We start from the raw sequence: 14,220 nt of genomic DNA on the forward strand, positions 1-14,220 counted from the left end.
GGGGTCCCCCAAAATTGGGCGGAAGAACTTTTAATATTAGGGGGGAACCCAAAAAAGGAGGGTGGGGGACTCTAAAATCGGTTGTGTCCCCCCCAAATTAGGGGAGGAATCCCCAAAATTGGGTGGGCGAACCCCCAAATTGGGGGGAAGAAGGCTTAAATGGAAGTGTGAAATTCCAGAATTGGATGTGGACCCCCCAGAACAGTCTTCAGGGGTTTAGTGTGGTAAATTTTATCGGGTTAGGGCTGCAAGGGTTTTTAGGGTTAGGGTTTCTAGGGTTTGTTGGGGTAGGGGTTAGGGTTAGATCCGTGGTTGCCATAGGCTTAGGGGTCAAGGTTCTTAGGGGTTAGGCCTAATATTAGGGCGGAAGGCCAAAATAAGAGGGGAGGAGCCCACCCAAAATTGAAGGGTTGAAGCCCAAAGTTAGGGGAAGGAACGTCAAAATTGTGGGGTCCCCCAAAATTGAGCGGAAGAGCTCTTAATATTGGGGGAAACCCAAAAAAGGAGGGTGGGGGACTCTAAAATTGGTTGTGTTCCCCCCAAAATTGGTTGTGTCCCCCCCAATTAGGGGAGGAACCCCCAAAATTGGGTGGGCGAACCCCCATATTGGGGGGGAAGAACACTTAAATGGAAGTGTGAAATTCCAGAATTGAATGTGGACCCCCCAGAACAGTCTTCAGGGGTTTAGTGTGGTAAATTTTATCGGGTTAGGGCTGCAAGGGTTTTTAGGGTTAGGGTTTCTAGGGTTTGTTGGGGTAGGGGTTAGGGTTAGATCCGTGGTTGCCATAGCGTTAGGGGTCAAGGTTCTTAGGGGTTAGGCCTAATATTAGGGCGGAAGGCCAAAATAAGAGGGGGGGAGCCCCCCCCAAAATCGAAGGGTTGAAGCCCAAAGTTAGGGGAAGGAACGGCCAAATTGTGGGGTCCCCCAAAATTGGGCGGAAGAACTCTTTAATATTAGGGGGGAACCCAAAAAAGGAGGGTGGGGGACTCTACAATTGGGGGGGACCCCCAAAATTGGTCGGGTCCCCCCAAATTAGGGGAGGAACCCCCAAAATTGGGTGGGTGAACCCCCAAATTGGGGGGAAGAAGACTTAAATGGAAGTGTGAAATTCCAGAATTGAATGTGGACCCCCCCCAGACCTGGGGAGGAATCCCCAAACTTGGGGGGGACCCCCAAAATTGGGGTTAAAGCCCCAGATCCCGGGGAGCTAAGCCCCAAATTAAGGGAAGGAACCTCAAACATGTGGTGAGAACCCCAACATTGGGGGAAAGAACCTTAATATTAGGGTGGCAGGCCAAGAAAGGATGGTGGGGGCCTCCAAAATTGTGGGGGGCTTGGAATTGGGGGGAATCCCCAAAATGGAGGGGGAACCCCAAAAGTGGGGGGGGGGGGCGAAGCACCAAATTAGGGGAAGGAACCCCAAAATTGCGGGGAAGAACTCTGAAATGGAGAGCTGAAAACCCGAAATTGAGGGGAAACCCCCCAAAACGGCGGGAAAACCCTCCATAAACACGAAACCGGTAATGTAACAGAGCAAAAAATGGCGTCCTACGGCAAGGTGCGAGGCTCAATTTTCTGGGGAGTGCTGGGAAATGTAGTTCTTGGCCACCGGGTTTCCGGGAGTCCATATTGTTTTCCCAGAGCATGCCGGGAGATGTAGTTCTCGGACACTGGGCTTCCGGGAGGCCATGTTGGTTTCCCATCTTTGCTAGACTCCGGGTGCTCTGGCTTCACAGAGAAACCCCCAAACTGAAAAATGTACCTGCTAATATATTGGGCTCTAAATGTAGCCCTGGGTTAATTGAATAACAATCCCTGGGTAAGATTGAAGTGCAGGAGGGGTTGGCTACGGTTTTAAGAGCCGGTTTGCAGAAAAGGGATTTCCCGTTAAGAAATGGCATATACTGATTGTTCTCTTCCTTGCTCTGCCAAGACCTGAAGCACATCTTGGAAGCCAGGCAGAATCCGTGGAGCCAATGGAGTTCTCAAGCTCGACTTCAGCTTCTTCCCAGCTAGAAGAAGCAAGGACACGCCGGCTGAGTTCCACAGGCAACGCGCCCGTATCTGTAGACGAGGATTTAGAGATGCTACTTTGGGAACTCTCAGACGGCATACTGGAAGCCGAGCTCGACTTGGACCCAGGGAAGGATGAGGATGACCTCCTCCTTGAGCTTTCCAAGATGATTGATGATTGAACTGCATAGTCCTATGGTATATTAAAAAAAAAAAAAAAAAAAAAAAAGAAAACAACTCTTCTTCTTGTTGGATACCCTGAGGTGATCCTTTTTCTAACTGAGGCTTTGCAATGAGACTTAAAGCACAGTTGGAACTGGTAGAAATTGGCAGGATCTGCACTCAGTTGTCCTAAGTTTCCCTGCTGGTCAGAGTTAAGGTCTTGTGCATGGTTCCGTAAGTAGAGGTGGCTACCTTTGATATCAAGAGGACAAAACACTTGTTTCTTTTGGCACAGAAAGATGTCCATCGGCACGCTGTGGTGGCTGTGAATTGACGTAGTGATGGAGCGATGCTCTGATGGCTTAAACGGAAAGCTTCTTCCTTCCGCCCCCCCTTGGCACAGCTCGATGTTGGGCACATTGTGAAGCCTGGGTGTTCTGATTTCTCGGACAGTTGATACCCAAATCCCGGAGTTACTATGTCAACTCTTGACTTTTATTTGTGTATGCCATTGTTTTGACTGTAATCTTTTCAGATGATGAAGCTGTAAGGGCGGGAGGGAGCAAAATAATTATTCTAGCGTTGTGGACCAAACATGCTGCCAGGAGTGGTGGTGGTGGGGTCAGCCCACCCGGCCTTACTTTCAATTATCAGGGATGATAAAATGGTGTGAAAAGCAGCAGCTCTGCGATACGGCTACGCTACCCCCACTCCCTTCTCTTGTGCTGTACCAAAGTTCCCCCAAGCTTTGGTTGGTGCTTTTTGCTGGTGACAGTAGGACTCCAGGGCGAGTAGTCGGGACTCTCCTGCAGTAACTGGGTCAATTAAGGGTTGGTTTAAGTGCCTCCTGGTTTTTAAAATTGCTCCCCTGAGCTGCTGGCTCTGCTGCCTGCTACAGCAAATGTTCGGGTGCCATCAGCGTCGCACTTGGGCGTGGGCACTGACCCTGCGGAGGAGAGCTGAGACTCGCGTGTATTGTGTACCCTGCCGCCAGCGATCGTTTTCCCCTAGCAGATCTATTTTGAATCATTTCCCTAAATTTTAGAGGAACTTTAGGCTCTTTGTGCTATGATTTGTGAAGCTGTAGGGGCCCTCAGGCATTTGCTGCTGGCAGAGGAAAACCGCTTGTCGAATTTGTTGTAAATACTTTCTGTTTGGACAACAACGCCTGTGTGTGTGTGTGTGTGTGTGTGTGTGTGTGTGTGTGTGTGCACGCGTGCGTGCTTTGACGACCCCCTGCGACGCCCCAGCTCCGCGAGGGAACCTTTGAAGCGGCTCTGGGAAAACCTCTGCGGAAGAAACCGCTGCTAGTGACTTGCGGAAAAGGGACTCCACAATCAGTGAGATTGTAAAGTAGGTATGTTTATTCAGCGCTGGGCAGCACGGGAGGTCGTGGGCATGAAGATTGATGACTCTTCCTCGTCACCGCTAGTTGACCTCTTGTCTTTGCACAGACTCAGTTGCTCCTTGGCTCTTGTCCATCTGCAGGACCAGTTTCTCCCAGTTTCTTAAGACAGGCTCACTCTCTTATCAGGAGACTGACCTTGGTAAGGGGCCCAAGGCTTCTTGCTTTAGTTAATTGGCACAATGCACCATAGTTAGCAAAGACGCTAAGTAGCATCCTAGTTTAACGCCGTCAGCGCTCTATCTCTACTTGATAAGATTCTCCTAACTCCCTCTCTCACTGGAGCCCACGCAGCCCTCCGTCCTGCCGAAGGACTTCACGGGGACTTCTGCCGGCTCCGGGTGCCCGCACACAGACAGAAATGGCTTTGAGAGAAAACAATCAGGAGGAGGAGAGCTCAGAGACTGCGGCCGGCTTCGGCCACCTTCCCCTCGCTTTCCCTCTCCGTGTTCAAACCGAGCACTGTTCTGCCGTCAACCTTCGCTGCCTCTGCCCGCGGCGCTGGGCTTTCGCGTGTGCCATTGCTCCTCTACATATTTTATCCTTCCTTTTGTAAGGAATGGTCCAGCAATTCGTGTCACTAAGGGATTTGAAGGGTTACCATCGAGGCCCGGGTCTAGGTGATAAGAGAACAAAGGGGTTTTTAGGGAAAAGTGCTGACTACTGCAGGGGATGTTGCTAGAGTTTCTGAAATCCGGCGCAGAGGCTCCCAAACGAGGAGGAAGGGGGAGCTGAAGGACAATTGAAGGACAAAAGCCTGAGAGGAAGACAACCAGCATTCAGCCCGAGCAAGCCCCGAGAGACCACCAGAGACTGGTACGCAGGCGCCCCTGGGAGGGGTTTCGGATTCCGGAAACCAATTCTAATAACCCTGCCTCTTCTCGAAGTAGTAATGAATATGTATTAGCCTGGGAGCATCAAAACCAGCCGCCTTACGTAACAGGCGTGCGTCCTGGGGGAGCAGAGACTCCCGGCGCACCCAGCGCTGCTTGCTTGCCTCTATTCGTTTAATAAATTGTAAACTTTGATTGTAATCCTATTTGGATTTATAACAGCCATTTATAACACTTTTTATATTTGTATTTTATTTAAGGCTGTCTTGCCCCCCTCCCCCCCCAGCGTCGCTGCTCGCCAATAAAGCTGGCGCAGGGGCTAAGGGATTTGAAGGGCCTGCTTGTACACCTAAGGGATTTGAGGGCCTGCTTGTACACCTTTGGGGACTGCCTCTTTTGGGGGGGGGGGGGGGGGGGAGTGTTAGGAGCTGCTTGTATACTTTTTTAGGCATTCCTCTGAGAGGGGGTTGGGAGCTTCGTGTATACTGGGGGGGGAGGGCCTCCCTCGAGGTGGAAGGGGGGGGGGGTTGGAGCGTTTCTACACTGTAGGGGCCTGCCTGTACACTTCTGGGGCCTGCCTTGGAGGGGTTGGGAACTGCTTGTACACCTTTGGGGCCTGCGTCTGCGCGGGGCGGGGGGGGTTGGGGGGTTGGAGCTGGTTTTAACCTTTCGGGCTTGCATCTGGAGGGGGTTGGGGCCTGCCTTTGGGGGGGTGGTTGTGAGCTGCTTGTATACTGTAGGGGCCTGCTTGTACACCTTTGGGGCCTGCGTCTGGCGGGGGGTGGGAGCTGCTTGTACACTGTTAGGGCCTGCCTTGGGGGAGGGGTTGGGGCATGTGCCTTGGGGGCATGGGGTTGGGAGCTGCTTCTACGCTGTAGGGGTCTGGGTCTTGGGGGGTTGGGGCTGTTTGTACACCTTTGGGGCGTGCCTCTGGGGAGGATGGGGAGTTGCTTGTACACCTTTGGGGCCTGTGTCTGGGGGGGGGTTGGGGCCTGTGCCGGGGGGGTTGGGAGCTGCTTGTACGCTCTAGGGTCCTCTGGCAGGCTTTGGGGCCTCCCTTTGAGGGGGGCAGTTGGGAGCTGGTTGTACACCTTTGGGGCCTGAGTCTGGGGTGTGGGGGCTGGGGCTGAGGCCTGGGGCCTGGGGCATGCATCTGGGTGGTGGTGGTGGGGGGTCCAGTTCATGGGGGGGGTGGGTTGGGAGCTGCTTGTGGACAGTTGGGGTCTGCATCCGGGTGTGGCTGGGGCCTGCTTGTAGACTTCTGCAGCCTGTGTCTGGTGTTTGGGGGCTTTTCTGTAGTGTTTGGGGATCGCATTTTGGCTTTGGGATGTGTCTAGAGCTTCTGGGGCCTAGCTGTAGTGCTTGGGGCCTGCGTCTGGGGCTTTTCTGTAGCATTTTGGTAGCGTGTTTGTGATTTGGGGTCTGTATCCAGGGTTTTGCCTTTTTTGTAGTTTTCAGCTTTGTGTCTGTTTCTTTGTTGGTTGCCTGGGGTTTGGGGTTTGGATCATTAGTCAGTGTCATTAGCGTCGGGGGGTTGATATGAAGGGTTAGGGTTGTGGTTAGAGTTGTTAGGGTTAAAGAGAATAAGGATTTTAGGGTAAGGGGATCAAGGTTGTGGGAATAGAAATGTTTTTGCACAGAGTTACATCGTTTAGAGGGAAGGAAGGTGGTATTGATATATGCTTGCAGTGATAAGAAAGCTTAACAGACAACCTTGTAAAATGCAGACAACCAGAATCCTTAGAGCAATTGGGTGGAAATCACGGTGTAAGAAACATTACCACCTCAAAGAGGAAAACAGTCAAGAAAAAAATAAAATTGACTAGTAACAGGCCAGCAGCTGTGTATTTTCTGTGAAGCACTGGATAGATTGTGAACATGGATTACCCAGTCAATGGGGAAACTGGGGAGGGTCCTGGTCACCGAGAGGAAAAAAAAAATTATATAAACTGTGTTATGGAACTAGTAGGTGGCTTGTGGGACGCCTGCCATTGCAATCGTGAATAAAAATGCTACCTCACTGAGATACTTGCCTGAGCCTATGGTATTGGTTACAGAGTGTTTCTAATAAGGTGTTAGGGTTTTAAGGTTTCAGGGCTAAGGCACTAGGGTTGGGTTTCAGGGTTAGGGTTTCCAGGGTTTAGGGTTAGGATTTTAAGGTTGTTAGGGTTGGAGTTATAAGGGTTAGGGTTTGGGGGTTAGTGTGTTAAGGTTTTAAAGTATTTTGTGGTTTTAGTGTTGATAGGGTTTTTAGGGTTAGGGTCTTAGGGTTTTAGTTATGGTCAGGTATTTAGGGTTAGGGTTTTAAGGTCTTTTTTTTTTTTTTTTTAAGGTTAGGGTCTCCAGCGTTAGGGCTTTGAGAATCTTTACGTTTTGGGTTAGGGTTTAGAGGGTCTTAATTTTTAGGGTTAGGGCTTTTAGGCGTAGGTCTAGTGTGGTAAATTTTATCGGGTTAGGACTGTAAGGGTTTTTAGGGTTAGGGTTTCTAGGGTTTTTTGGGGTAGGGGTTAGGGTTAGATCTGTGGGAGCCGTAGTGTTAGGGGTCAGGGTTCTTAGGGGTAAGGCCCAATATTAGGGTGGAAGGCCAAACTAAGGGGGGAGCCCCCCCCAAAATTGAAGGGTCGAAGCCCCAATTTAGGGGAAGAAACGTCAAAATTGTGGGGTCCCCCAAAATTGGGCGGAAGAGCTCTTAATATTGGGGGAAACCCAAAAAAGGAGGGTGGGGGACTCTAAAATTGGGGGGACCCCCCCAAATTGGTTGTGTCCCCCCCCAAATTGGCTGTGTCCCCCCAAAAATTGGTTGTGTCCCCCCCAATTAGGGGAGGAACCCCCAAAATTGGGTGGGCGAACCCCCATATTGGGGGGTCAGAACACTTAAATGGAAGTGTGAAATTCCAGAATTGGATGTGGACCCCCCAGAACAGTCTTCAGGGGTTTAGTGTGGTAAATTCTATCGGGTTAGGGCTGTAAGGGTTTTTAGGGTTAGGGTTTCTAGGGTTTGTTGGGGTAGGGGTTAGGGTTAGATCCGTGGTTGCCATAGCGTTAGGGGTCAAGGTTCTTAGGGGTTAGGCCTAATATTAGGGCGGAAGGCCAAAATAAGAGGGGGGGAGCCCCCCCAAAATGGAAGGGTTGAAGCCCAAAGTTACGGGAAGGAACGTCAAAATTGTGGGGTCCCCCAAAATTGGGCGGAAGAACTTTTAATATTAGGGGGGAACCCAAAAAAGGAGGGTGGGGGACTCTAAAATCGGTTGTGTCCCCCCCAAATTAGGGGAGGAGTCCCCAAAATTGGGTGGGCGAACCCCCAAATTGGGGGGAAGAAGGCTTAAATGGAAGTGTGAAATTCCAGAATTGGATGTGGACCCCCCAGAACAGTCTTCAGGGGTTTAGTGTGGTAAATTTTATCGGGTTAGGGCTGCAAGGGTTTTTAGGGTTAGGGTTTCTAGGGTTTGTTGGGGTAGGGGTTAGGGTTAGATCCGTGGTTGCCATAGGCTTAGGGGTCAAGGTTCTTAGGGGTTAGGCCTAATATTAGGGCGGAAGGCCAAAATAAGAGGGGAGGAGCCCACCCAAAATTGAAGGGTTGAAGCCCAAAGTTAGGGGAAGGAACGTCAAAATTGTGGGGTCCCCCAAAATTGAGCGGAAGAGCTCTTAATATTGGGGGAAACCCAAAAAAGGAGGGTGGGGGACTCTAAAATTGGTTGTGTCCCCCCCAAAATTGGTTGTGTCCCCCCCAATTAGGGGAGGAACCCCCAAAATTGGGTGGGCGAACCCCCATATTGGGGGGGAAGAACACTTAAATGGAAGTGTGAAATTCCAGAATTGAATGTGGACCCCCCAGAACAGTCTTCAGGGGTTTAGTGTGGTAAATTTTATCGGGTTAGGGCTGCAAGGGTTTTTAGGGTTAGGGTTTCTAGGGTTTGTTGGGGTAGGGGTTAGGGTTAGATCCGTGGTTGCCATAGGCTTAGGGGTCAAGGTTCTTAGGGGTTAGGCCTAATATTAGGGCGGAAGGCCAAAATAAGAGGGGGGGAGCCCCCCCCAAAATCGAAGGGTTGAAGCCCAAAGTTAGGGGAAGGAACGGCCAAATTGTGGGGTCCCCCAAAATTGGGCGGAAGAACTCTTTAATATTAGGGGGGAACCCAAAAAAGGAGGGTGGGGGACTCTACAATTGGGGGGGACCCCCAAAATTGGTCGGGTCCCCCCAAATTAGGGGAGGAACCCCCAAAATTGGGTGGGTGAACCCCCAAATTGGGGGGAAGAAGACTTAAATGGAAGTGTGAAATTCCAGAATTGAATGTGGACCCCCCCCAGACCTGGGGAGGAATCCCCAAACTTGGGGGGGACCCCCAAAATTGGGGTTAAAGCCCCAGATCCCGGGGAGCTAAGCCCCAAATTAAGGGAAGGAACCTCAAACATGTGGTGAGAACCCCAACATTGGGGGAAAGAACCTTAATATTAGGGTGGCAGGCCAAGAAAGGATGGTGGGGGCCTCCAAAATTGTGGGGGGCTTGGAATTGGGGGGAATCCCCAAAATGGAGGGGGAACCCCAAAAGTGGGGGGGGGGGGGCGAAGCACCAAATTAGGGGAAGGAACCCCAAAATTGCGGGGAAGAACTCTGAAATGGAGAGCTGAAAACCCGAAATTGAGGGGAAACCCCCCAAAACGGCGGGAAAACCCTCCATAAACACGAAACCGGTAATGTAACAGAGCAAAAAATGGCGTCCTACGGCAAGGTGCGAGGCTCAATTTTCTGGGGAGTGCTGGGAAATGTAGTTCTTGGCCACCGGGTTTCCGGGAGTCCATATTGTTTTCCCAGAGCATGCCGGGAGATGTAGTTCTCGGACACTGGGCTTCCGGGAGGCCATGTTGGTTTCCCATCTTTGCTAGACTCCGGGTGCTCTGGCTTCACAGAGAAACCCCCAAACTGAAAAATGTACCTGCTAATATATTGGGCTCTAAATGTAGCCCTGGGTTAATTGAATAACAATCCCTGGGTAAGATTGAAGTGCAGGAGGGGTTGGCTACGGTTTTAAGAGCCGGTTTGCAGAAAAGGGATTTCCCGTTAAGAAATGGCATATACTGATTGTTCTCTTCCTTGCTCTGCCAAGACCTGAAGCACATCTTGGAAGCCAGGCAGAATCCGTGGAGCCAATGGAGTTCTCAAGCTCGACTTCAGCTTCTTCCCAGCTAGAAGAAGCAAGGACACGCCGGCTGAGTTCCACAGGCAACGCGCCCGTATCTGTAGACGAGGATTTAGAGATGCTACTTTGGGAACTCTCAGATGGCATACTGGAAGCCGAGCTCGACTTGGACCCAGGGAAGGATGAGGATGACCTCCTCCTTGAGCTTTCCAAGATGATTGATGATTGAACTGCATAGTCTGCATAGTCCTATGGTATATTAAAAAAAAAAAAAAAAAAAAAAAAAAAGAAAACAACTCTTCTTGTTGGATACCCTGAGGTGATCCTTTTTCTAACTGAGGCTTTGCAATGAGACTTAAAGCACAGTTGGAACTGGTAGAAATTGGCAGGATCTGCACTCAGTTGTCCTAAGTTTTCCTGCTGGTCAGAGTTAAGGTCTTGTGCATGGTTCCGTAACTATAGGTGGCTACCTTTGATATCAAGAGGACAAAGCACTTGTTTCTTTTGGCACAGAAAGATGTCCATCGGCACGCTGTGGTGGCTGTGAATTGACGTAGTGATGGAGCGATACTCTGAAGGCTTAAACGGAAAGCTTCTTCCTTCCGCCCCCCTGGGCACAGCTTGATGTTGGGCACATTGTGAAGCCTGGGTGTTCTGATTTCTCTGACAGTTGATACCCAAATCCCGGAGTTACTATGTCAACTCTTGACTTTTATTTGTGTATGCCATTGTTTTGACTGTAATCTTTTCAGATGATGAAGCTGTAGGGGCGGGAGGGAGCAAAATAATTATTCTAGTGTTGTGGACCAAACATGCTGCCAGGAGTGGTGGTGGTGGGGTCAGCCCACCCGGCCTTACTTTCAATTATCAGGGATGATAAAATGGTGTGAAAAGCAGCAGCTCTGCGATACGGCTACGCTACCCCCACTCCCTTCTCTTGTGCTGTACCAAAGTTCCCCCAAGCTTTGGTTGGTGCTTTTTGCTGGTGACAGTAGGACTCCAGGGCGAGTAGTCGGGACTCTCCTGCAGTAACTGGGTCAATTAAGGGTTGGTTTAAGTGCCTCCTGGTTTTTAAAATTGCTCCCCTGAGCTGCTGGCTCTGCTGCCTGCTACAGCAAATGTTCGGGTGCCATCAGCGTCGCACTTGGGCGTGGGCACTGACCCTGCGGAGGAGAGCTGAGACTCGCGTGTATTGTGTACCCTGCCGCCAGTGATCGTTTTCCCCTAGCAGATCTATTTTGAATCATTTCCCTAAATTTTAGAGGAACTTTAGGCTCTTTGTGCTATGATTTGTGAAGCTGTAGGGGCCCTCAGGCATTTGCTGCTGGCAGAGGAAAACCGCTTGTCGAATTTGTTGTAAATACTTTCTGTTTGGACAACAACGCCTGTGTGTGTGTGTGTGTGTGTGTGTGTGTGTGTGCACGCGTGCGTGCTTTGACGACCCCCTGCGACGCCCCAGCTCCGCGAGGGAAGCTTTGAAGCGGCTCTGGGAAAACCTCTGCGGAAGAAACCGCTGCTAGTGACTTGCGGAAAAGGGACTCCACAATCAGTGAGATTGTAAAGTAGGTATGTTTATTCAGCGCTGGGCAGCACGGGAGGTCGTGGGCATGAAGATTGATGACTCTTCCTCGTCACCGCTAGTTGACCTCTTGTCTTTGCACAGACTCAGTTGCTCCTTGGCTCTTGTCCATCTGCAGGACCAGTTTCTCCCAGTTTCTTAAGACAGGCTCACTCTCTTATCAGGAGACTGACCTTGGTAAGGGGCCCAAGGCTTCTTGCTTTAGTTAATTGGCACAATGCACCATAGTTAGCAAAGACGCTAAGTAGCATCCTAGTTTAACGCCGTCAGCGCTCTATCTCTACTTGATAAGATTCTCCTAACTCCCTCTCTCACTGGAGCCCACGCAGCCCTCCGTCCTGCCGAAGGACTTCACGGGGACTTCTGCCGGCTCCGGGTGCCCGCACACAGACAGAAATGGCTTTGAGAGAAAACAATCAGGAGGAGGAGAGCTCAGAGACTGCGGCCGGCTTCGGCCACCTTCCCCTCGCTTTCCCTCTCCGTGTTCAAACCGAGCACTGTTCTGCCGTCAACCTTCGCTGCCTCTGCCCGCGGCGCTGGGCTTTCGCGTGTGCCATTGCTCCTCTACATATTTTATCCTTCCTTTTGTAAGGAATGGTCCAGCAATTCGTGTCACTAAGGGATTTGAAGGGTTACCATCGAGGCCCGGGTCTAGGTGATAAGAGAACAAAGGGGTTTTTAGGGAAAAGTGCTGACTACTGCAGGGGATGTTGCTAGAGTTTCTGAAATCCGGCGCAGAGGCTCCCAAACGAGGAGGAAGGGGGAGCTGAAGGACAATTGAAGGACAAAAGCCTGAGAGGAAGACAACCAGCATTCAGCCCGAGCAAGCCCCGAGAGACCACCAGAGACTGGTACGCAGGCGCCCCTGGGAGGGGTTTCGGATTCCGGAAACCAATTCTAATAACCCTGCCTCTTCTCGAAGTAGTAATGAATATGTATTAGCCTGGGAGCATCAAAACCAGCCGCCTTACGTAACAGGCGTGCGTCCTGGGGGAGCAGAGACTCCCGGCGCACCCAGCGCTGCTTGCTTGCCTCTATTCGTTTAATAAATTGTAAACTTTGATTGTAATCCTATTTGGATTTATAACAGCCATTTATAACACTTTTTATATTTGTATTTTATTTAAGGCTGTCTTGCCCCCCTCCCCCCCCAGCGTCGCTGCTCGCCAATAAAGCTGGCGCAGGGGCTAAGGGATTTGAAGGGCCTGCTTGTACACCTAAGGGATTTGAGGGCCTGCTTGTACACCTTTGGGGACTGCCTCTTTTGGGGGGGGGGGGGGGGGGGAGTGTTAGGAGCTGCTTGTATACTTTTTTAGGCATTCCTCTGAGAGGGGGTTGGGAGCTTCGTGTATACTGGGGGGGGAGGGCCTCCCTCGAGGTGGAAGGGGGGGGGGGTTGGAGCGTTTCTACACTGTAGGGGCCTGCCTGTACACTTCTGGGGCCTGCCTTGGAGGGGTTGGGAACTGCTTGTACACCTTTGGGGCCTGCGTCTGCGCGGGGCGGGGGGGGTTGGGGGGTTGGAGCTGGTTTTAACCTTTCGGGCTTGCATCTGGAGGGGGTTGGGGCCTGCCTTTGGTGGGGTGGTTGTGAGCTGCTTGTATACTGTAGGGGCCTGCTTGTACACCTTTGGGGCCTGCGTCTGGCGGGGGGTGGGAGCTGCTTGTACACTGTTAGGGCCTGCCTTGGGGGAGGGGTTGGGGCATGTGCCTTGGGGGCATGGGGTTGGGAGCTGCTTCTACGCTGTAGGGGTCTGGGTCTTGGGGGGTTGGGGCTGTTTGTACACCTTTGGGGCGTGCCTCTGGGGAGGATGGGGAGTTGCTTGTACACCTTTGGGGCCTGTGTCTGGGGGGGGGTTGGGGCCTGTGCCGGGGGGGTTGGGAGCTGCTTGTACGCTCTAGGGTCCTCTGGCAGGCTTTGGGGCCTCCCTTTGAGGGGGGCAGTTGGGAGCTGGTTGTACACCTTTGGGGCCTGAGTCTGGGGTGTGGGGGCTGGGGCTGAGGCCTGGGGCCTGGGGCATGCATCTGGGTGGTGGTGGTGGGGGGTCCAGTTCATGGGGGGGGTGGGTTGGGAGCTGCTTGTGGACAGTTGGGGTCTGCATCCGGGTGTGGCTGGGGCCTGCTTGTAGACTTCTGCAGCCTGTGTCTGGTGTTTGGGGGCTTTTCTGTAGTGTTTGGGGATCGCATTTTGGCTTTGGGATGTGTCTAGAGCTTCTGGGGCCTAGCTGTAGTGCTTGGGGCCTGCGTCTGGGGCTTTTCTGTAGCATTTTGGTAGCGTGTTTGTGATTTGGGGTCTGTATCCAGGGTTTTGCCTTTTTTGTAGTTTTCAGCTTTGTGTCTGTTTCTTTGTTGGTTGCCTGGGGTTTGGGGTTTGGATCATTAGTCAGTGTCATTAGCGTCGGGGGGTTGATATGAAGGGTTAGGGTTGTGGTTAGAGTTGTTAGGGTTAAAGAGAATAAGGATTTTAGGGTAAGGGGATCAAGGTTGTGGGAATAGAAATGTTTTTGCACAGAGTTACATCGTTTAGAGGGAAGGAAGGTGGTATTGATATATGCTTGCAGTGATAAGAAAGCTTAACAGACAACCTTGTAAAATGCAGACAACCAGAATCCTTAGAGCAATTGGGTGGAAATCACGGTGTAAGAAACATTACCACCTCAAAGAGGAAAACAGTCAAGAAAAAAATAAAATTGACTAGTAACAGGCCAGCAGCTGTGTATTTTCTGTGAAGCACTGGATAGATTGTGAACATGGATTACCCAGTCAATGGGGAAACTGGGGAGGGTCCTGGTCACCGAGAGGAAAAAAAAAATTATATAAACTGTGTTATGGAACTAGTAGGTGGCTTGTGGGACGCCTGCCATTGCAATCGTGAATAAAAATGCTACCTCACTGAGATACTTGCCTGAGCCTATGGTATTGGTTACAGAGTGTTTCTAATAAGGTGTTAGGGTTTTAAGGTTTCAGGGCTAAGGCACTAGGGTTGGGTTTCAGGGTTAGGGTTTCCAGGGTTTAGGGTTAGGATTTTAAGGTTGTTAGGGTTGGAGTTATAAGGGTTAGGGTTTGGGGGTTAGTGTATTAAGGTTTTAAAGTATT

General features: G+C 51.2%; 1 long non-coding RNA gene across 1 annotated transcript; it reads left to right on the forward strand.

The window, feature by feature from the left end:
- The first annotated feature begins 7,607 nt into the window (after positions 1–7,607).
- On the forward strand, positions 7,608–10,543 carry LOC310891878. Its single transcript, XR_014577757.1, has 3 exons — positions 7,608–9,402; positions 9,517–9,803; positions 10,063–10,543. It is a non-coding gene; the product is annotated as an uncharacterized lncRNA (long non-coding RNA).
- The last annotated feature ends 3,677 nt before the right edge of the window (positions 10,544–14,220 follow it).

The sequence above is a fragment of the Anser anser genome, assembly GCF_964211835.1.
Source record: "Anser anser genome assembly, contig: HAP1_SCAFFOLD_303, whole genome shotgun sequence".
Classification (NCBI taxonomy): Eukaryota; Metazoa; Chordata; class Aves; order Anseriformes; family Anatidae; genus Anser; species Anser anser.